At 60.2% G+C, this 22,608-nt stretch overlaps 1 long non-coding RNA gene across 2 annotated transcripts in view; it reads left to right on the top strand.

The window, feature by feature from the left end:
* The first annotated feature begins 1,847 nt into the window (after positions 1-1,847).
* LOC103887883 overlaps positions 1,848-22,608 on the top strand; it is a 47,567-nt gene continuing 26,806 nt past the window's right edge. Inside the window, exons 1-3 of one of the 2 annotated variants that reach the window (XR_004179143.1) lie at positions 1,848-2,736; positions 3,010-4,272; positions 4,546-4,751. This is a non-coding gene — a long non-coding RNA (uncharacterized LOC103887883). Of the gene's footprint in view, positions 2,737-3,009; positions 4,273-4,545; positions 7,942-22,608 lie in introns of those variants that run through there. The other variant, XR_002515033.2, reaches the window with a different exon arrangement.

Genomic DNA, 22,608 nt, shown 5'->3' on the forward strand with positions numbered 1-22,608 from the left:
GGAGAAACAGAGCACAGAGAGGTGAGCTAACCTGCCCCAGGCCACACAGCTAGCAATTAAACAAACCAATTAAAACAAGGAAGGGAGTCTCTGAGTGATAGCGGTTGGTTGCTTTTTTAAGTTAATAAATATCTACAATAGACATTTGTATTAAACCCTGGGACTCCATGGAGAGCAAAGAAGGGAAAAGTCACTCTTCGAAGGCCCCTCCGAGGCTGCACCCCACACAAGGCAGCACAGGGCTGGGAGTCCAGGCTGTTCTGGCCACTCGGTGTCCTGCCAGGCGAGTCACAAGCTCACCTGCTCTGCAGCAGCAGCAGAAGCCACTGGCGGCGTTTTCCACATGGATCCAGCTGCCTCCACAGTGATCCGTGGGGGTGGGCACCCATCCGCAGGGGTTGTCTGTGACAGTATCTGGACCTCTTCTCAGATCTGTTTCTACTTGAGCCAAAAAGAGAGGAGTCTCAACTCAAACCTCAAACCCCAGGTGCCCCCGACCTCCTTGACCCCCATGAGCCATGCTTCTGTGCAGCTCTCCACTCCCAGTGCTCTGGGCCCCTCAGGAAGGAGGTGGCCCCTGAGCCAGGTGACCCAGTCCACCAGGCTACCCCACCCAGCAGCAAGCCCTCTTCTCCGCTGGACCTTGCCCATGCTGCTTCCTTTTGCCCTCTTCTCTACTTGCCAAACTCCTACACATCCTTCAGGGCCCATCTTGCAGGTCCCTTCCTGTCCCTTCCCCTACATTGCTCTCTTCCCTTCCTGGTGCCTCATTGTGTTGTGTGGTCAAATGGCTGTGTGCCTCCGTCTTGTCACCTCAGCAGAAGCTGAGCCAGGAGGACAGCTTCAGGAACAGCGGGTCAGGGCATCAAGTGAGCATAGTCAGACCTTTGGGACTCAGTGTTGGCATCTCCAGGCTGTGTGACCTTGGGTGAGCTGCTTCCCTCACTGTGCCTTTCTTCTTCTGTAAGGTGGGGGTGATGATAGTGCCTGCCTCTCACAGCGGCTTTGGGGAGGCATTAGTGGGACTGGGTACTAACAGCATCTGACCCGGGATGGGCATGCAGCAGGCTTTGGGCTAATGCTGGCTGAGATAAAACCCAGTGCAGGGATGGAGGCTCTGAGCTGTGTGCCCAGGGCCCCAATGCAGGGATGGAGGCTCTGAGCTGTGTGCCCAGGGCCCCGAGAGCCAGGGAGCCAGGGTAGGTGATGAAGACCAGGAAGGAATTTCTGGCCCTGCCACAGGTGACCCCTCTCTCCTGAAGGCTTCCTTGGTTCACAGGGACCCAGGGACCTGCCAGGGCTGGCCTGGGTGGGGACCCCACCCCCAGTGAGATAAGAGAGTGGGCACGTTAACCCCTGGTGGCCATGCAGAGTTAAGTTCCATGAGTCCTGGGCTGTGAGGGGCTTCTGGGGGCCTGAGAGGCCTGGGATGGGGCTGGGGTGAGGGTGGGTGGGTGCTGGGGGGTGGCTGGCGTTGAGGGTTGGGGGAGGAAGGCTCCAACCTTCAGGCCCTGGGTTTCATTTCCCGCTGTCACTTTCCTAGCAGTGCCCGCATACCCTCCCCCCCGCCCGCCCCCAGCTTGGGAACCCTTAACTCAGACATACTTATCAAGGGAAAGAAAACAGTCTCATTGTTCAGCAGGATAAGGACCAGCTCCCAGGAGACGCCTCAGACCCCGCCCCTGTGGGTGGAGTCCTGGGAACATGGCCTCCCCCAGGGTCCTCGGTCTCCGCCCAGGAACAGCCCCAGGGAGGGCCCCTCCCAGGAACAGTCCAGAACAGCAGGCCCCCTGGAGGAGCAGCCCTGGCAGGTGGGTCCCTGCCTTGCACGCTGCCTGCAGGTGCTGGATGCTCCGCATTGTGGGCACTGGGGATGGTCCCACTTGGGGCTTTGAGCTCCAGTGAGGCCACCTTCTGTCCAGCCATGGGGAGGGTGCCCCTAAGAAGGGGGCTGTCAGGGTTGCCTGAGGAGTGGGATTGGGATGACCCCCCTCAAACTCAGTCCTGGGGTTCCTTGGCTCTTGTCCCTCCCTGCAAGTGGGGAGGCCATGAGAAGTTGTGGGGAAAGGCCCCAGAGACCCCAGGGCAGGGAAGAAGGCCTGGGGGCTATGCTGGGACCTGGAAAGGGGAGGCCTTGTGCTGCTCCCTGTGGTCTGAGGGGCAGGAGGTTAGAGAGATGGGCAGACCTGCTTCCAGCAGGGCCCCTGGGCCCCTAGAGTGGGAGAAAAGTCAGTTCATGGCCCCCTCCCCACCTTCAGCACTGTCCCTCTCCCCAGGCTCCACCCTGGCAGGGCTTTGGGGCCTGGGGCATCAGCTGAGCCCGCTGGGCCCATAGCACCCTCAGGACCTCCCACCCCTTGGGATCCACAGGGCAGCATTCCAGGACTTCTCCTACACCGGGGGCTCCATTCGCCTGAAGGTCAAGGACTGCAGAGCTCATCAATGGTGAGGGTGGCCCGGGAGGTGGGTGAGTTTGGGGAGCCTGGGGGCACCATACAGGTATAAGAATTCATTTTGGACACTGTATGTGCCCCCTTCTGCAGGAACCTTTGAGTTCAACAGCCCAGGCTCACTGCCCCTTTGGCTGGTGCCACTTCTGGGTCAGCCTCCAGGGGCAAGGACAGGTTGGCAGTGTCCCCTCTCTGCCTAACTCCAGCCTGGGCACTTCTGGAGCATCCCATGTGCCTGGCTCAGCTCAGCAAGCTGACATTTGAAAGCTCACAGCTATCCTGTGAGGTGGGTGATTCTCATGTTCGTTTCATGAATGAGGAAGCCAAGCCCAGGACAGAAGTGACCTGCCTCAGGGCCACAGCTGGGCAGGGGTGGAGTTGGCATTTGAACCCAGCTGTGTGCCTCTTGGGTGCTGCGCAGCCTCCTGTCAGTTCCTTCTGGCGCCTGCTCTGTGGGTGTTCCTTCGTCCAAGGCGCCTGCAGCCCTCAGAGGGTCCACGGGGTGGGGAGAGAGCTCAGCGCCCCGCACCCACCAGCACCATCTCTGACCCCTGGGCAGGCTTTGTGTTGGAGGTGGCGGCCAGGTCCTGCCAACGGAAGATGCTGGGCCTTGCAAACAGTCTGCACTGTGGGTGACCCGGCCGGCCGGGCCCAAACTGGCTGCCAAGGAAAGGGAGCGGGAAAGGAAAACAGCTCTCGGCTACGTCGCCTGTGTAACCGAATCTGCTTTCAAAGCCCCTCACAACGCGGGCTCCGCATTCGGCATGGCAGGCGCTGGCCGCCAGATCACCGAGGGCCGCTCAGGGGGTCTTCTGGGGACGAGCCCAGAGCGAGTTTGTTTTCGGGGAGAAGGTCATCGCACTCAAGGTCTGCCCCGTGACTGCAGGATTCTCAAACGTCCTGCCACGTGCTGGGATACCCCCCCACCGCAGGCGTGCCCTCCGGAGGGCAGGGAGGGGAAACAGGTTTGCGCTGTTAGGGCCACAAGCCAAGGGGCCTGCAGGGCATCTTAGTGATGCTTTTGTGTCCCTGCAGTTGGCGACAGCCATTGTCACACCCCCTCCGCACCCTCAGAGTCTCCCAGATGACAGACTTACCTGGGGATGCAGACGGGGCTGGTGATGACCTTGGCCCTGTGTTTATGACGGGGCCTGCACCCAATTCTCGCCTTCAGGTGCCGATGCGGGGGCGAGGGGAGGTGTCATCTGGGCTGGGCTGGGCACGACTAGACTGTGGCCCCATCTGGGAGCCCGGCCACCACCTCAGCAATGTCACCTCCTTAGGATGTGGGGGTGGGATTTACTCTGGAGACTCAGAGCCAGAGGGTGGCTGGAGGCTCGTAGCCTGGCCCAGGCAGCTGGGGGAGGGCTTTGCCTGGTGCCTGGAACCCCCCCACCCCCGCATTCTAGCCTTTGCTTTCTCTTTTGCTCTCATTTTTAAAAACGTCTCTCCACTCCTCCCTCCCTCCCTGCTCTGGCCTGCCTGCTCCTTCATTCCTTCTTTGCTCCTAACCCCCTGATAGAGGAGCCTGGGGAGTCCGCAGCCTCCTGACTCCGTGTTCCTCTTTCTCCCCTGTCTTCCTGGAGAGGTCTGCCAGTGACAGGCTTGGAGCCCCATCCAGGGGACCTGTCCTGGGCTGGGCTGTCCACAGAGGAGCAGCGTGGGGAGTTGGGAGCGCCCAGCCTGCCTGTGGGCTGCATTGCCACTTCCTGCCCAGGAGCCCTGCAGCCGTCTGTCCGCCTCTGAGCAGGACAGTGGGGTTTCCTGGCTGGGAGCAGAGTGTGTCACGTTCCAGTTATGTCTGCCCAATGCTCAGCTTTCGGTGAGTGTCAAAGCGTTAGCCCCACTCTGTGGGTGGGAGGGGACCCGAGATGTGAATCCAGGGGAGTTAAAAGGCTTCGGAAAGCATCCAAAAGGATGGAGAAAAAAAGGAAAGTTGAGGGGCTGGAACGGTGCGAGCCTTTTTTTTCATCCTTTAACTTTTTCTGCATTTCTGTATTTTCCACCATGAACAAAGTTCATTGATAATAGAGACTCAAATATTTAATGGATGATTCAAAGAGATAATCCGAAAAGGGAAATAACATTTTTCTAGGATCTGGCTGAAGCTTCTCTGGGGATTATGCAAAAACCTGTCTGAGGGAGTGAGAACGCAGAGGCACCTTAGGCCCAGCCACCACTTCAAGCTCGGAGGATTTGCAACAAAGACACACATTTGCTGGGCCTGAGCAAAGAAAAAAAAGCCACTCGCCTTCAGCAGCGAAGGAGAAGGAGCACTGAGATCTTGGTTTGGCTTTCTGGGTGAGCACTGTCATTCCAGAGGCGCAGCCGTGAGGTGCAGTCCTGTCTGGGAATGGGGATAGCAAGGGCTGAGCTTGTGCATGCACACCTGTGTGCAGCCACACACATACACCTGTGCACACACATGCATATACACATATATGCATATACTCATATATGTGCACACACTCGGGCCCATGCTCACATGCATGCACACCTGTGTGCCCCCCACACTTACATGCACGCGTGCACATGCACACCTACACACACTCCTATGCACCCACCCAGTGCTCACGACACCCCTGGGTACACTTATGTGTGTACATCCAGATGCACCTGCACACTCGCACACATGCCTCTACATGTACGCCCGCGGGCACGTGTGCTCGCAGAGGCCTGGAAGGTGACGGTTTCTCCATAGGACGACGTCTGCCGTGCTCGGTGGGAGCAGCCCCACTGCTGCCTGTTTCCCTGCCCCAGTCTGGCCATCACTCCTCACCCTAGTCAGGCTCAGGGTGGGGGAGGTGAGTACCCTGGAGTGGCCTGGTCATGTAGGTGGGCAACCATCTGGGGCACCGACCTCCAAATGGGCCACCAGGGCCCTTCCTGCATCTGCTGAGTCCCTGACTCAGTGCCCAGTGAGGGTCCTGGGGCAGCAAAAGAGTGTTTAATGCTCCGCATGTCGGTGGGTCTGGCCTTATGGAAACTCCTCCCTGGCAGGTGGAGTGGAGCAAAGGGCAGGCATCCCCATTGATCAGGAGCTGGGGGCCAGGCCTACTGACACCTTGATGCTGAGGGGGCCAGAGCAGCCCTGCGCGATGTTCCACAGGCCCAGGGTCTTGGCAGGTGGAGGCAGACAGAGCTTGTGTTCCAGGGCACTTTGCAGGCAGCAGGACCCCCAGGTCCTCTGGAGAGGGTGGCTGGAGACCCGGCCTGGAGCTGCTGCCCCCGCACCTCAGGATACCTGCCTGCGTGCGTCGTCCATTGTTTGGGGGCTGCACAGAGCACAGTTTTGAGCAGGGAGTTGGGTGTCACCTTGGAGTGGCTGTGAGATGTGTGGGACCCTGTGGGGCCACGTGGGGTCAAGCCCAGCCCTGCCCCTTGGGCTCTGGGACCCTGGGGGAGCCACTTGCATGCTCTGCGCCTCGGTCTGTGACCCTGGAGGAGGGTGGGGATGTCTAGCTCTCGGGACGATGGTTGCATCTCAAGGGTGAGGGCCCCAGGCCTGCCAGGTTCTTTGAGCACAGTCCGAGGGTGGCCTCTCAGGGCTGCTCTGGTGGGCGGCCAGTCCCTGCTGGAATGTGACTCTGTTCCTGGGATCAGAACCTGCCCTGTTGCTTGTGGACGGGGTTACCTTTGCCAGGTCCTGCCATTTCTGAGCCTCAGTTTCCCAATCCGTGGTGGGGTTGACGTGAGGAAATGAGAAATGCACTCAGGGAGCACTGACTGGCACCGCAGGGCAGCGAGGAGGAGCCACCACGGTCACTCTTGGAAAAGTCCCCAGCCCTGCAACCGGGAGGGCAGTAAGAAAGTCCACGGCTTCTTGTCCTGGCCGCCCAAGCCCAGGAGAGGCAGCAGCCCCGGCCACACCCCTGCCAAGAGCCAGCTTAGGGGCCCAGGGCCGCTGAGATCACTGGGCAGTTCCCAGGCTGGCTGGGCTGTCCCCTGTCAGGAGGGCAGGGCTGGCAGGTTTGTGGACGCTTTCTCAGGCTGACCCCCACAATAGCTGCCCTGCTCCACCCCGAATCTACCCGTCCCAGGCTGCGCCTGCCTCCAAGTGCCTGACTGGAGATGGCCAAGCCCATTCCTCATGTGCAAAGAATTTCCCGAGCAGCCGCAGCCGCTGCAGCTGGAACTTGTCTCCAGATGGGTCGTTCTGAGGGAAACCAGCGTCTCCTGTCTCCTCCTGCAGACATGGGCTGGCGTCCGAGCCCTGGATCCCCTGCCCCGGCTTGGCTTCCTCTGGAGGGGAGATAAGGGGCTCCTGGCATCTTGTAGGCTGAAGAACTCGCCCAGCACGCTGACAGGGAGGCGCCAGAGGCAGCCGCTGACCTCCCTCAGCCCCTGCAGCCCCCTCCCCTCTTGCTGCAGACAGAAGCCCTCAGGGCCCAAGGTCCACCCACCCAGCCTGGGGGCCGTTCTGTAGCTGTGGCCCACTCCAGCCAACCCAGGACTGAGGGGCTCCGAAGCATGCCCAGCGCATAGGGAGGGCTCATTCCTGCGGGCACCGTCTCCCAGTCAGAGCCAGTTGGAGCTGGGCACAGCCAGGGAAGAGCAAATGTGTTCTCTCCTTGACTCCTTCTCCAAGTTTGTGATGGCGTCTGCCATGGGCCAGACAGGGGGACACGAGGGTGAATGAGCGGATGTGGCTGCCCTCTGGAGCCTTCCAGGCTGGGATGGCAGGCATGGAGAGGCACTCAGGGAAACTGTGGAGTCTCGCTGAGGTATAGACGATGCAGAAAGGGCCAGGGAGTTCCCACAGCGACTGTCACGAGTTCCCTGGGCGGGGGCGGAGACCACCACCCAGCCCCCAGCACCTCCAGCACCGTGGGTGCCCTGGCTGGGGATGCCTTCCTGTCTGAGGTCTGGGGCTGCAAACCTGTGGCTGAGGTTATCCCACCATGTTTTTAAAAATTGGAACAATTCATGTAAAAGCCCAGATTTATTTTTCTTGAAAAAAATTGACAGCCGAGTGTGACCACAGTGGGCTTGTTTCTACAAGTTGGGGGCTCCTCCCTTGGAACAGGCAGTGCTCTTGGTTGCCGTAGACGCCCCCGCTCCCTGTTGTCTCACCTGGTCCCTGCTGGGCCTCTTCGTGGCCCATCCCCTGGTTCAGATATTTCATTGAAAGACTCAACCCCCCACGGGGAGGCCATCCTTCTCAGGAAGGTCACTTGGCCTGGACTCGGGACTGGACACTCATTACCGGTCACCCTGTGACTTGAGCAGGACTTTGCCTTTCTGCGCCTCAGTTTCTCCATTGTAAGAGGGGGCTAATGCCTGTGTCATGGGACTGTCCCGAGGCGCTCAGAAGCAGCGGGCTTGCTCATGCTTAAGCACAGAGCTCACAGCTGGGGACGGCCTCTTTGCCACAGGTCCCGGTGTGCACCCAACGTCCGCTGCAGAGGGCAGCGTTGTGTGTGCCCACGTCTGCGCTGTGGACGCAGCATGTAAACCGCACAGCCTTTGACGGTGGCTGCCGTTGTTGGAACGCTGGCCTCTAAGTGTGCTCTCCAACGGCATATGGCCGAAGGACAGCCCCTCCTTTGGTGGGGGAAGTTCTCCACAGCTTTGGTGCTTGGGAGGTTTAGAGATGGCTTAGAGAGCCACCGAGATGGGAGGGGATACATGGGATACATTTATCTCTATCTTCTTGGGGACAGACCTCGGAGGTCCCTCCTTCACCCGTATCGGCCTGGATGAATGGAATCCGTGGAGCAGGTTTCTCAAAGCAAGCCTGGTGGGGCCCTCACAGGCATTCCTGGAAGAGGGCTGCGGAGTTGAAACACAAGGAGGAAATAAACAGAAATAGGCTTAGGAAGGGTCTCTGCCCTCCGTCTTTGGCGGGCTCAGGAGCCCTGCCTAGGGCTGGGCGCGAGAGCTCAGATATTTACGTTCTCTGAGGCACTGACCGTGGCTCTGCGACGGTTTCTCGCAGAAAGGAGGCTTCTCCGGACAGACATCCTTCAGCGGCGCTGGACTAAGCCACGGGACAGGTCTGACTGTGGCTCTGCGCTCCCCACCGTCCCATCTGTTGCCCCTCCCCGCTGAGAGCTGGGGGAGGGACGGGATCTTTTCTCTGTGAACTGACTTCAGCTTGTGGAGTCCTGGGGTCTCAGAGCCTGGGGAGGGAGGAGTGGGGCTCTCCCTGATCGGGTTCCTTTTCTGGGTGAGGCGGGGCCTGTTTACCAGGCAGACCGGGGGCTCCCCAGCCTCCGCAGATCTCCTGGTGTCTCCCCCAAGGCTGTTCACACTTTCCTTACTTGGGGGCTGATAAGTCGCGCAGCTGGCAGCATTTGCACCTGCTTCAAGGAGGGGAACATTTTCCCTGGAGATAAGCCTTGAAGTCAGGGCTAGTCCCCACCCGGGGACGAGGAGAGGACAGAAGGCTACAGAGGGCTGCACTGGGGAGGGTGGATGGGGCGTTCACCCACCCCTGCTGCGGTATTTTCCTTTGTTGGTTTTGCCCGAGGTCTGATAAGCGCCCCGCTCCAGCCAGAGGCCTTATCTGGCCGCATAATCCCCTGGCCTTGGCTGGAGAACACCAGGGCTTTGCCCAGTCTGCCCTCCCCACCCCTGCCTTGGCCCCTGCAGGCTGTTGGGGCTGGGGGTGGAGGGAGAGGGGGTGGCGTGAATACCCCCTTCCTCTTGCTCTTTCTCTTCCAACAGGGCAAAGGGTGCCGGTGGTTGAAGAGGCCCCTCTGGGCAGGAACCTGTCACCTGGGGCACGGGTGAGTGGGAGCCATCCTCTGCTGCCCACCTCCCAGCTGTGGCCCTGAGCTACACTGGCCCTGTGGCCACGGACCGGTTGACCAGGAAGCCCTGGGAATCAGTAGGAAATGAGTTTGAGACCGGGTCCTCCACACAGGCTTCTGGGCACATAGACTCAGGCTCGGCAGGAGGCCCTCCTGGTACAAGTTCCAGCCCTTCCTTCATTTGGTGTCTGGAGCAAGTCAGCACCCCATGTGCCCAGAGTGCTCATCCAAGAAGTGGGGTGATGAGCCCAGCCTCGCAGGGAGGTGGGAGGTGGGAAGAGCTCACCCCGGTCTGGCTTGTGGTCCTCACAATGATGGCATCATTGTCATCATTATCATCATCCTTGTCAACCACTTAGAGCTCATGAAGACAGCACTCTCCATCATGCCCTGTTTTATAGCTGAAGACCAATGAATTCAGGCTCCATAAGGAAGAACCTAGAGGGCCCCCCAGGTCAGCCTGCCCCAGCCTGGAGCTTATCCACCATGGAAGTGTGTCTGTTGGCCTTAAAGAGGAGAGGGCATTTGGGCAGGGCTTTGAGGTATGAGTAGGAGTTTGCTGAGTGAAATGAGAAGAAACGGTTTTCAGGACAGAGGGAACAGGTTAGGGGTAGTAAGAAGGGTCTTGAGGCCCATAGAGAGTGACTGCTATGAGTGAGTGGTTGGAACTGCGGTTACTGAAGATGGGGAAGGACACCTGGGGGTCGGGGGTGCCCAAGGAATTGCGGATTTATCTGGAAGATGGTGGGTGCTAAGGCAAGAAGAATTAATTCCTTTTTCTCTTTGCAAAAGCAAAGCCCTTCATAGGATTTCCTTTTGGACTTTCTTTTTGAAAGAGTAATGCACGCTGACAGTAACCATTTAGAAAATACAGTTTCTAAAAGAAAAGCAATGATCCTTTGCCTCTCCCACACACCACCCTTTCCCCACAAGCCCCCGGAGGCTGGGCGTCTGCCCTCCCTGCCTTGACAGCTGCAGGATGTTTTGCGATGGGACGCGTGAGGAGCTTTGGCCAGTCCCTGGAGATGGACACGCAGGTATGTCCAGTTTTCCCAGCCCATGTAAACAGCTGCAGTGAGTGGCCTTTCCAAGTTCCCCGAAGGGGGCTTGTGGGGACAGTTACAGACATGTCATTTAACAGATCCCTTCCAGAAATGAAGGACATCTCAGCTGTGCACTGGCAGGCCTGGTTCCTCCCCCTCCACGCCTGATGTTTCTGTTTAAAATGTTTGGCCACTGGAGAGGTGAAGGCACGCACCTGTGCCTGTGGCACTTTATTACCTTGAGTGTGCCCTGCACCTCTCACTGTCCTGAAGTGACTCGGCCCTCGGGCTTCACCTGGGCCTTCTGCACCTGAGCCTGGGCTTGGCCCGGCATGGCCAGTGGGCTCCGGGCCCCTCCTGCCAGCCGAGGACTTCTGAGACGGAAGCCTGGTGCAGCAGGCAGGCAGCTCTGGACTTTGAGCCTGGGCCCTTGACGGCCAGGGAGAGGGCGTCCCCCAGCACACACTACCCTAACCTTTAGCAACATCCCAACGGTAGGTGGGGGTGCTAGCCTTGAAAGTTGGGTGTCCTGAGGGTTGGGGCAGCAGGGCAAGGGGCCGCCCCAGGGAGGTGGTGCATGACACAGCCTATAACAGGCAGTGACTCACTGCTCATCCAGCCATAAGTCAGGATGACAGGCTCAGTGTCCCAGCCATGCTCCCTGGAGTCCCTGCCCCAACGTCATTCCCCTCCCTGCAGCCTGCGCTGGGCAGATCTCCCTCCCCAGGGGGGCAGCCTGGGCTACTCTGGGACCATCCATCCATTCCAGACCCACCCATTCCAACTCATTTGGTACTGCTGGGGAAACTGAGTCCCAGGGAGGGGGAGCAAGGGTAGATGGAGAACTAACAGTGTCACAGTCCACGGGTCATCTGTCCCCCGCTTTACAGAGTGGGCTGCAGAGCTCAGGGCCAGGATGCTCAGCTTGTCAGGCTGTGATCTGGAGGAAGCAGGCACCTCTGCTCAGCCCAAGGCCCTCCGTGCTCCTGGGGGCTGCGGGGACAGATCCAAGAACATGGGCCCTGGGGCCACTGTGTCTGATTCAAACGATGCTTCCTCCCTATTGACACCAGGCAAACTGCTGAGCTGCTCCGTGCCTCAGTTTCCTCATCTGTAAAGTGGGATTCATAGTAGCTCCTTCCCGACTGGGCTGTGTGGGGATTGGTGAGTGATGCTGTGGGGCAGGATCATGATTTACGGGGTGCCTCTATGTTCTCCCAGAGAAGGGAAGGGCCCTGGGGGGCCCACTCCCCACCAGATAGCGGAGTCTCCCAGGGACTAAGCAGGCGGGAGGGATGGGAGCCGCCCTGCTGTGCAGAGCCTTGGCGGGATCCCTCGATGCCGTCCCCAGGCTCTGCAGGGGCCAGGAATAGGGCCGCTGGCCCTGGGGTCCTTGTAGTTCAAGGGTCACCCTGGACTGCGGGGCTCTAACTATAGAGACCCTGAGGCAGTGATGTTTGCGCAACCTGCCCGCCTGTCACTCCCTCCCCTACTCCTCGCCCTTGCCCTGCCCCGCCCCTCACCCTCGCCCTGCCCCCTTGTCCCGCCCCTGGCACCTGCCCTGACCTTCCCCTCCTGTGGTGGTTAATACTGAGCGTCAACTTGATTGGACTGAAGGAGGCTCCTGGGTGTGTCTGCGAGATGTTGCCAAAGGAGATTCACATTAGAGTCAGTGGCTGCGAAAGGCGGACCCACCCTCAATCTGGGTGGGCACCATCTAATCAGCTGCCAGCTCTGCTAGGATATAAAGCAGACAGAAAAACGTGAAAAGGCTAGACTGGCTTAGCCTCCCAGCCTGCAACTTTCTCTGTGCTGGATGCTTTCTACCCTGAACACTGGACTCTAAGTTCTTCGGCTTTGGGACTGGCTTTTCTTGCTCCTCAGCCTGCAGACGGCCTATTATGGGACCTTGTGATCATGTGAGTTAATACTCCTTCATAAACTCCCCTTATATATACATCTGTCCTGTGAGTTCTGTCCCTCTAGAGAACGCTGATGAATACACTGCCCCTCACCCTCACACTGGCCCTGTCCCCCTCCCACCTGCTGTGCTCAGCGCCCCTGCCTGTTCCTCCCCATGCTACGTGGAGCTCTGGACACAGGGCGATCACAGAAACTGGCCCCTTCCAACCTTTTTATCACCTCTGGGGAAACTGAGTCCTGAGGTGGGGGAGCACCGTAGTCTGGAGAGCTGCACGATTGTGAACCCCCATCCCAGAGGGAGGCTGGGAGGAACCCCTGTGTGCAGGTGCAGTGCCTAGGACAGTAGCCCCAGAGAGCTCTGGAGGAGGGGATGCCCAGCCAGTGAGAAGACGTGTGAGGGGGACCTCCAGATGGGTTTCAGGGCCTGCGGCTGCTAAGTGACCTCCTGTCTGTGCCTGCTCCCCGCTCCAGCTGTGAGCCCCTGACTCCCACCCTCACACTAGTCTGCTCTTCTGAAGGGCATGACCTGGGGACCCGCTGCCTGCACTCACGCTCCTGTCTCCCTCCCTTTCTCCTCCCTCTCTGCCTACCTGGAGCCAACATTGAGCCTCTAATCTGTGCCAGGCATCCTCATGCCCCCTTTTCTCTTTGCAGGCCCTTCTTTTGCAGGAAGCCCCCCTGAGCCCTCACCCACACCCCAGAGCGCCCTCTCCTCTCTCCCAGCTCCACCCACCCCACCCCCACCAGGCTCCCAGGGGAGCCTCTCCCTGGCCCTGCCAGGTGCCCACTGTGCACCTCCTTTGGTGTGGTTGGGGATTCTTTCCCAATGTGACCTAGGGGGGCATCTAGAGGAGCTGCCCAAGGGGAATGGGCTTCTGTGTTGGGCTTCAGAGGCTGAGTAGGAGTTTTCCTGGAAAAGGCACAGCAGCAGCAGGGGCCTGGAGGCCTGTAGGGAGAGTGGCCACTGTGCGGGGCGGGCCTCCACCCTAATGGCCTCACTGCTCCAGCCTCTCTGTTCTTTCTTCCCCAAAGTGCCAAGTTTCTTTCTCTCGTGACACAGGGGCTCCTGCAGCCCTAGAGTCTATCTATCATTTCTGCAGATGGAGAAGACGGTCCGTCTCCCAAGCCTCTCCTGCTGTAGGTGGGGGCCTGAGCTTTCTGAGGTTCCCTGTAGCTCCCCGGGACCCAGGGCTTCAGTGGTGGGGCTGGCAGGTTGCGTCCGCAGTTGTGGTGGTGACGGGGAGCCCCTCCAGGCATGGACCTCATGGTGGGCTGGGTGCTGCGGACGGACGGGGCAGAGACCTGCAGGGAAGCCCCTGTCCCCGGGCCTATGGGAGGGGAAAAGAATAAGCACGGAAACAAGGACAGATGGTGAGGAGGGCACGGCAGAAACAGCAGAGCCTCAGGGCTGACATTCGAGGGGTGATCAGGGAGGCCTCCCACAGAAGGTGATGTGGGTGCTGAGAACGGGTGATGAGGGCCCAGAGCTCCAGCCCCACCTCCAGCATAGCCCAAGCCCAGCTGCTGCACAGTAGCCACTCACGCCTGAGGTTGGGATGGAGGCGGCGGGGAGGAGGGAGCTGCGGATTCCAGGGCTGGGGGCTTCCGGGGCCAGGCCAGCTGCGGGTGGGGCTTCTTTTCTCCCAGTGCAGCAGGCCCAGCCGGGGCCCACCTCAAAGTCCCCCAGCAGAGGAATTGGTGAGACGTGAGACCTCTAGGGGCTGCAGCCGCAAGAGAGGCCTGGAGCATGGGGGCCGTGCAACACTGGGGGGTGCTGAGCCCCTCTTGTTTGGGCAGGACAGTTGTGGGGAGCCTGGCGTGGGGCTCCGGCCCAGTGGAGCCTCTGGCTCCTGGGGAGAGGCTGCCTCTCAGGGCCTGATGTGACTCCCAAACCCCACAGCCCCTGGGGCCTACGGAGGGGGATGGGGGACAGCTCTCGCCAGCCTCGCTGGAAACCCCAGAGCCCCCCACTTCCTCTAGGCACAGCCAAGCTTCTGAAGGCCCAGCCAGCCCTGCCTCCCGCTGGATCCCTGGAGCTGCTCCTCCTGTTCCCTTCTTGGTGGGGTTTCCTGCGCCCTTGCCAAGGGGGTCCTGGGAAGCCCCCTCACACCTGCTGCAGCTGAGCCCGGCCCGCTCAGCACCTCCTCCAGGCAGTCTCTCTGCCTGCCCTGGAACCCTAGTGGAGACCCAGCTCCCAGGGCCCTGGAGACCACCTCCCCAAGGCCCCGGCAATGCCTTCTTGTGTCCATACACAGCAGGTGCCCCGTGGCTGTGGCATCAGATAGGGATCCCTGCCCTGGGCACACATGCCAGGACCCTGGGAGGGAAATCAGAAGCGTCCAGAGCTCTGGAAGCGAAGCCAGGAGGGTGGGGAGACAGAACCTGCCAGAGAAGGTTGGGGACCGGAGAGCTGGCTGCCAGGAACGCCTGTGCCACGTGGGTGCGTGGGGGCGAGGCTGGCATAGGCTCAGCCCAAGGACTGACCCTGGAGCCTCCCAGGCAGGGCTGGCCTCGGGGGCCCATGACCTTGACCCCAGGTGACCCCGTGCTGGCGTCATGCTCTGCTTTCTGGGCAGGCTGCTGTAGGTGGTGAGGCCCCCAGCTCTGGAAGGGTCCCGGCAGCGCTGTGCAGCGAAGAGGACAGGGAGGGGGTGGGGGCATCTTGCTTGGACCCAGCAGGGTGAGGGTGGATGAGACGCCCTGGGTGGCCTCAGCAGGTGGAAGGCAGGAACCTCCATGCATGGACCGAGTGCCTCTGCGCAGGTCCTGTGTGGAACCCTCCAGACGCCCCGGGAGTGTTAGTCACCAGGCCCCTATGACAAATCACTGCAAACTTGGGGCCCTCAACCACACCAGTTCCTCAGGGTACAGTTCTGGGGGTCAGAAGTTCTAAGTGAACCTTAAGGGGCTAAAGTCAAAGCTGCTGTCTCTGGAGGCCCTGGGAGAGGAGTCTTCCTGCTCCTGCAGCCTCTGGGGCTCCGGCCATTCCTGGGCTTGAGGCTGCATCGCTCCAGCCCCTGCCTGTGTCTTCCATGGGGCCTTTTCTTCCTCTGTCTGTGTCAAATCTCCCTCTGCCTGTCTCTTATAAGGACTCCCGTGGTCGCACGTAGGGCCCCCCCCTGGATAATTTGGGGTCATCTCTCCATCTCAAAGTCCTTAACCATCTCTGCAAAGTCCTTTTTGCCACCTAAGGTGACATACTGAAAGGTCCTAGGATTAGGATGTGGACATCTTGGGGAGCTGTTATTCTGTCTACCACGGAGGCGGTATTATTATTGCCACCCATTTTACAGATGAGAATTAGGAGGCCACAGACAGGCCACGGCACTTGCTCAGGCACCTCCCTGCCCAGCGGAGAGTGTTGGGTTTGGGATCTGAGCCCAGGACATCCTGAAACCAAAGCTCCTCAACCCCATCAGACCAGGGCAGAGTTGGTGAGGCCACGAGACCTCTGCTGGGGACCCAAAGAGGGGAAACTGAGGCTCAGGGAAGGCAGGTAACCTAAGGTTGTCAGTTTGCCAGGGTCAGTGCAAGTGTGGGAGCCCAGGCCTCGAGCTCACTCCCCAGGTGCGTGAAATGGTTGCTCCTGTCTTCCCCCACTGTGCCTTCTCAAGGTGAAATCCTGCCTCACACAGTCCCCACCCCCATCCCAAGCCTATTTTTAGGGCCGGGCTGCAGATACAAGAAGGTGGCAGGGGTCTTTTGCGACAGGAGTTTACTGAGGGCTCCTGTCTCCTGTGAGTGCTGTTGAGATGGAGATTTAAAATGGTCAGACCTTGACCTGGGCCCTGGGACAGGACACATAGCACCCCTGACGGAGGCCCTGGGAAGTCTGCAGAGCCTCAGATACCGGCCTCCTGGGTGCAAGGATGTTGGGGGCGCTGGTGGGTTGCAGTTGGAATGAACAGGTTGACATGAGCATCACAGACAGGAAAACTGAGGACACACCAGGTCTCTAGCAGGAGGGCCCTGCCCCGGGACGCTGGCGCTGGCCTTGGGTGCAGATCGAGCGCCAGGATGGGGCCTGGCACTCAATTCTTCTCCTTTGAGGCTCGGGGAGATGTCAGTTGGCTTGAAAAACCGCCAGACTAAATATAGCTGTGAAACTTCCCGGAACACATTATTCCAAGTGTCCGATAATTAATGCTCAACAACACAGTCTTCCAGAAAGCCGAATCCACTCTGAATGTCCTGTGGGGTGGACGGGGGGCTTTATCGGGAGGAGGCATGTGGGGTCCCTGATGGACGCTCAGAGCAGACAGATGGATGCGGGCGAGCATGTCCTCAGCCCCCTATAGTGCCAGGAATGGCTGAGGTTGGCACCCTCCTGTTGGATCAGGCCGTCCTCAGGAGGCTGTGGGTAGGTGGGAGCCCAGGCCTCGGGGAAGCCATGGCCTCTTTCTGCTGCCTCCTGCAGGAAGCTCTCCTTGCCTGCCCTGGCCCCGAGGGCCCCTCACCCCACCTGGTCTGTCTGGTGAAGGCTCCTTCCCATCTTCCCAAGCGAACTAGCCCACCAAGGCCTCGTCCACCTTCCTCACCGCCTGCCGCAGAGGGATGTTTGCTGAGCACGTGTGGGTGACAGATGGAGGCTTCTGGAGGGAGGGGTACAGACAGAGGTTCCCTCGGCTCTGGCCCCTGTGGCCTCCCTGCTCCTCCCAGCCCCGGCCCAGGCTCCCAGCAGCTCCTATGGAGCTGGCGGTCCCTGGACTCACACTGGACTCACCTGGCACCCAGGAAGGTGATCACTCCAAAGGCTCCCAGAGGCCATTTACCTTCCCCAGGCTGTTTTCTCACAGGTGGGGGCGAGGCTGCCCACAGCTCAGGTCAGTTCGCAGAGGAGAAAGAAATAGCCCCAGCCCCTGGCTGCTGGCATCTCCCGGCTGCTCCTGAGTCTGGCCCTTTGAGCCTTGCGCCCCCTCCTCTTCCCACCCACTGCCTCTTGTAGGGAGGGCTGGGTGACCCGTGTGTCTCCACCTGGCCCTGTCCCATGGGTCAGCAGTGGCGATTTCCGTACAGGGCGCCGGGTGTGTGGACACAGGTGGGGTCCAGCGCAGGGCCGGTGGCCTCAGCACCTCCGCAGGGCTTTCCTGGCTTTCTGGGAGCTGGCCTGCCTCTGTCACCTGGGCTCTCAGGCAGTCCCTGGATGGTGGCCTCGCGGAGGTGCAGGGGGTCAGGGAGGCTGCCTGGGGAGTGGAGGACCGGGCTTGAGGGGCTTCTACTGAGTGGCCTATTTCCACCCCCGCAGGGCCAGACCCAGGGAGACCCTGGTCCGCCCTCGCTGTCTGAGCAGCCATGCTCAGGGCCTGTGCGTCCTCCACCTGAGCCCCTTTCCCGGGCCCGGACCCTGCTGGGTGGGTTGGGAGGGATGGGGGTTGCGGGGTGGGGGTGGGGTTCCGGCAGGCGCGCCGGACCCTCCTGGATGGGTTGGGGGGGTGCGGGGTGAGGGCGGACAGGCGATGCGCGCCCCCTGGTGGCCTTTCGGGGCACTTCTCTGGGACCTGGGTCTGCGAGGGTCTCCAGGAGGTGCCGGGCGTTCGGGACCCAGCCAGCACCAGGGCTTTAGGCCCCCGGACCCAGTGTGACTCCAGCTTGTTGCAAACAGACTGAATCTCCTCTTCCAGGGCCACCAGCACCCGAGCGTGTACAGAGCATGGATGGGCCTCGAAACTCTCATTTCTTGTTGTTGGCATGGGTGGGTGTTGGTAATGGGTGGGTGTTGGGGTGGGTGGGTGTTGGCGATGGGTGGGTGTCGGGGTGGGTGGTGTTGGCATGGGGCCATGTGGGGGTGGGGGGGGGGGGGGGGGGGGTGGTGTTGGCGTGGGTCCATGTGGGGGTGGGTGGGTGTTGGCGTGGGTCCGTGTTGGTGTGGGTCCGTGTTGGCGTGTGTGGGTGTTGGGGTGGTGGGTGCTGGGGTAGGTCTGTGTTGACGATGGGTGGGTGTTGGGGTGGGTGGGTGTTGGTGAGGTGGGTGTTGGGGTGGGTGGGTGTTGGGGTGAGTGGCTGTTGGGGTGGGTCAGTGTTGGGGTGGGTCAGTGTTGGGGTGGGTGGGTGTTGGTGAGGTGGGTGTTGGGGTGGGTGGGTGTTGGGGTGAGTGGCTGTTGGGGTGGGTCAGTGTTGGGGTGGGTCAGTGTTGGGGTGGGTGGGTGTTGGGGTGGGTCAGTGTTGGGGTGGGTGAGTGTTGCGATGGGTCAGTATTGGGATAGCTTCTGGAGGGTGGGGGCAACCGGGACCTGCCTTGGCTGACCCCTCCCTGGACCCCGACAGGCTGAGAGAGGTGGGCTTGGCAGGCAGCGGGCGGCAGAGGAGAGCAGTCCGGGAAGCAAGGCCGGGGAGACAGGGAAGGAGAGAGACGGCTGCACTGTCATTACCAGTCAGTCACCAAGAGTTTCCAGGGAGGGAAGGCATCTCTTTATGGCAGCAAAGGTGCCAGGAAGGTGGGCTGGGGTCTTCCAGCAGCTGAGAGCCGCCCTGGGGAAGGGCGGGGCAGGAGCGAGGGGGGTCCTTGGTCTCGGCATGGGGCAGGGACCCCCTATGTGGGAGCAAGGGGCACATCCCAGTCCTCTCCGTCCTCTGCCTTGTCAAGCAGGAAGCTTGCTTGGGGCCGTGGGTCCCTAATGCTTTTCTAAGCCCAGCTCAGGTCCTGGGGACCAAGGAGCCACAGGCTGGGATGGGCGAGCCTCTGTGGGAAGTTCCTGGTTTATTTCTGTGGTCGCTGTGCAGGTCGAGAGCGACACTGCTTTGCCTGTTGTGGCCACCATGGTGGGTTCCTTTAGAAAGAGATTTATTTAAGGACGTTAAAGAAACTGAGCGGCAGCTGCCTCCGAGAGCCTGGCGTCAGGAGGTCTCGTCTTCCTGGGGTTGCACCTGTTCAAACAGAGACAGAGAAGAAACAGGAAGAACTGATCGTGCACAATAGATTACCCCAAGTTAAAGGTACGAGGATCTAAAGGAGCGTTCCGTGAGCCCCTCATGGTGTGTTCAGCTCCGTCCCGCATCACCGAGCCAGGCCAGGAACTGAAATCGGGATGTGGGCTGACGCTTAACCTGGATAGTTGTCCCCTTAGCGTAGAAGACAGCAGCGCACTCTCCACTTCAGCCAGACACCATGGCCAGCTCGGAGCCCCAGCAGCTCCACTCACAAGGTGCTTGGGAAAATAAACTTAGGCGTCTCCATTCATAACTCAGCATCGTGATTGCGCGTCTGTGGGAGAAACCTTATTCCTGCAACGGCTGTGTGTGTGTGATGGGCCGGAGCCCGGAGGAGTTAGGAGCTCAGACTCAAGTGAAGCTCAAGAACAAGGAGGGTCACAGCCGCATCGACCGCCCCACCCCCAGGCGGTCATCATCCAGAGTGTGGGCCCGGGGCTGACCTTGCCAATCGGTCCCCAGAGAAAATGCCCGGTGTGTGCGGCACTTCACCACCAGGGGGAGCCCGAGGCCGCGTCCAACGTGGGTGTGCGGGAGGGCGGGGGAGGGTGTGAGCCAGCGTGTCTGTGTCCATGCGTGTGAGGGTGTGTGCAGGCGTGTCTTATTGTATATGTGTGGGTGTCTCTGTGAGCATGTGTGCATGTGAGGGTGTGTGCAGGCGTGTCTTACTGTATACGTGCAGGTGTGAGGGTGTCTGTGAGCGTGTCTGTGCATGTGAGGGTGTGTCCATGCGTGTGAGGGTGTGTGCAGGGGTGTATATGTATGAGTGTGAGGGTGTATTTGTGTCTTACTGTATATGTGTGAGGGGGTGAGCCAGCGTGTCTGTGTGTCCACGCACGTGTGAAGGTGTGTGCAGGCATATCTTACTGTGTATGTGTGGGTGTGAGGGTGTCTCTGTGAGCATGTGTCCACGCGTATGTCCATACATGTGAGGGTGTGTGCAGGCGTTGCCTCCTGCACTAGTGTGGGTGAGAGTGTGCGTGTACTGCTAGTGTGGGTGTTCGTGTGTGCGAGTGTGTGTCTGCGTGTACTGCTAGTGTGGGTGTTCTTGTGTGTGGGTGTGTCTGTGTGTACTGCTAGTGTGTTCGTGCGTGCGGGTGTGTGTCTGCATGTACCGCTAGTGTGGGTGTTCATGTGTGCGAGTGTGTGTCTGCGTGTACCGCTAGTGTGGGTGTTCATGTGTGCGAGTGTCTCCATGTACCGCTAGTGTGGGTGTTCGTGTGTGCAGGTGAGTGTGTGCGTGTACTGCTAGTGTGGGTGTACGTGTGTGCAGGTGAGCGTGTGTCTGCGTGTACGGCTAGTGTGGGTGTTCATGTGTGTGGGTGAGTGTGTGTCTGCGTGTACTGCTGGTGTACTAATGTGGATGTTCATGTGTGTGTGGGTGAGTGTGTGTCTGCGTGTACTAATGTGGGTGTTCGTGTGTGTGGGTGAGTGTGTGTCTGCGTGTACTGCTAGTGTGGGTGTTCATGTGTGTGCAGGTGTGTGTCTGCATGTACTGCTAGTGTGGGTGTTCGAGCGTGTGGGTGTGTCTGCGTGTACTGCTAATGTGAGTGTGTGCGGGTGAGCGTGTGTCTGCGTGTACCGCTAGTGTGGGGGTGTTCGTGCGTGCCTTTGAGCGTGTGTCTGCGTGTACCACTAGTGTGGGGGTGTTCATGCGTGCGGTGGCGTGTGTCTGCGTGTACGGCTGGTGTGGGAGATGCGTCGCGGAGTGGCGTGTGTCTGCGTGTACCGCTGGTGTGGGGGTGTTTGTGCGTGCGGGTGAGCATGTCTGCGTGTACTGCTAGTGTGGGTGTTTGTGTGTGCGGGTGAGCGTGTGTCTGCGTGTACTGCCATGGATTGGGAGCCGTGGATGCCACGCAAGCCCAGAAGCCCCAGCTCTCCAAGCAGCTGGTCTGTGACGGCGGCATCTCAGGCGGCTTGGCTGTAGTGGGGACCCCCCAGCAGGCTCCAGGACCGGGGTCTTCTCTTTGGCTCCAGGTGACCCCAGCAGACTGGCCCTGCACCTGGCCCTGTGTTGACACCTCCAGAGGGTTTGTGAGCAGAGATGGGGGCACCTGTGAGGTCAAGGGTGGTCTGTGTGTGGCAGCGGGACCTTGGGCCCATGGGCAGCCTGTGGCTCTGAGGATGGCTGTGAGTACTTGGCAATGACACCGTCAGTTAAGCCTGTGCCCGGCAGGGCTGAGATCTCCCGGCGTGTGGCATGGACCCCTCACCACCCCGAGTATGGACTCTGATGCGGTCTGGCTCTGTGTCACCACCCAAATCTTGTCTTGAGTTGTAATCTGAATGGAATCCCCATGTGTTGGTTGGCAGAGGGACCTCGTGGGAGGTGATTCGATCATGGGGGCGGCTCCCCCACGCTGCTCTCATGACAGTGAATGAGTCTCATGCGATCTGACAGTCTCATAAGGGCTTTTCCCCCTTTTGCTCTGTGCTCATTCTTTCTCCTGTCACCCTGTGAAGAGGTGCCTTCCGTCATGATTGTAAGTTTCCTGGGGCTCTCCCAGCCAGGTGAAACTGTGAGTCAATCAAACCTCTTTTCTTTATAAATTACCCAGTCGAATATTTCTTCATAGCAGTGTGAGAGCGGACTCGTAAAGACCCACTTCGCAGATGCACCGAGACTCAGACCCTGAGGTGGGGCTAGGTGGCCGCAGGCTGCTCAGGGATCTCAAGTGAGTGTAGTGGGCTAGGCCACCCACGGTTCTGCTGCCCATTCCATCCCCCGCCTGGGTGTAGGTCTTGGTGTGTGGGGTGGGATTGAGAAAGGGGCAGTGCCCTGCGCTGGCCTGCTAGGGGTGGCCCAGCCAGGAGGCTCCCAGCAGGGTTGTCTCTGGGGAGCTAGGTCATGGCGGGTGGAGACGTGAGGGTCGGGGGAAGGGCCCAGCTCCCTGACAGCTCCTGGGGCTCTGTGGCAGGGAGAGCAGGTCTGTTGGGGGCAGCTCATGCCTCTGGGACACAGTCTTGCCCTGACCTATGGGCTCAGCCGAGGGCCAGGTGGGGCTCCCACAGAGCGGTGGGCCTTGGGCCTCAGCTCTTCCCAGGTGGAAGCCCCTCGAGCAGATGAGAGGGGCTGCAAGCTCCTATGCACTGGCTCCCCACGTCTCTGCTCCTCCTCTTCCTTGTCACCCCTGCCAGACCCCTCCTCTGGTGCTTGACCTCGCCCTGCTCCCCACCTCCCGGCCTGTGAGCAGCCTTGGCCCAGAGCTGCCCTTCCTGATCATGGTCGGGACCCCAGGCGTCTGCCCCTCTGTTGGCCTTTGCCAGCAGCTGCTCAACCTACGAGGAGTGCAGGGAGCCGCTGGCCCCGCTCCTTGGATCTGATCGTGGGCAGGGGAAGCAAACCGCCCCCGACAAGGGCTGCCCCACAGACACTGCACACCGCCCCACAGACACTGCACACCGCACCCGAGAAGGGCTGCCCCACAGACACTGCACACCGCCCCACAGACACTGCACACCGCCCCACAGACACTGCACACCGCCCCCGAGAAGGGCTGCCCCACAGAC

This window comes from Papio anubis, chromosome 16 (assembly GCF_008728515.1).
Source record: "Papio anubis isolate 15944 chromosome 16, Panubis1.0, whole genome shotgun sequence".
Lineage (NCBI taxonomy): Eukaryota > Metazoa > Chordata > Mammalia > Primates > Cercopithecidae > Papio > Papio anubis.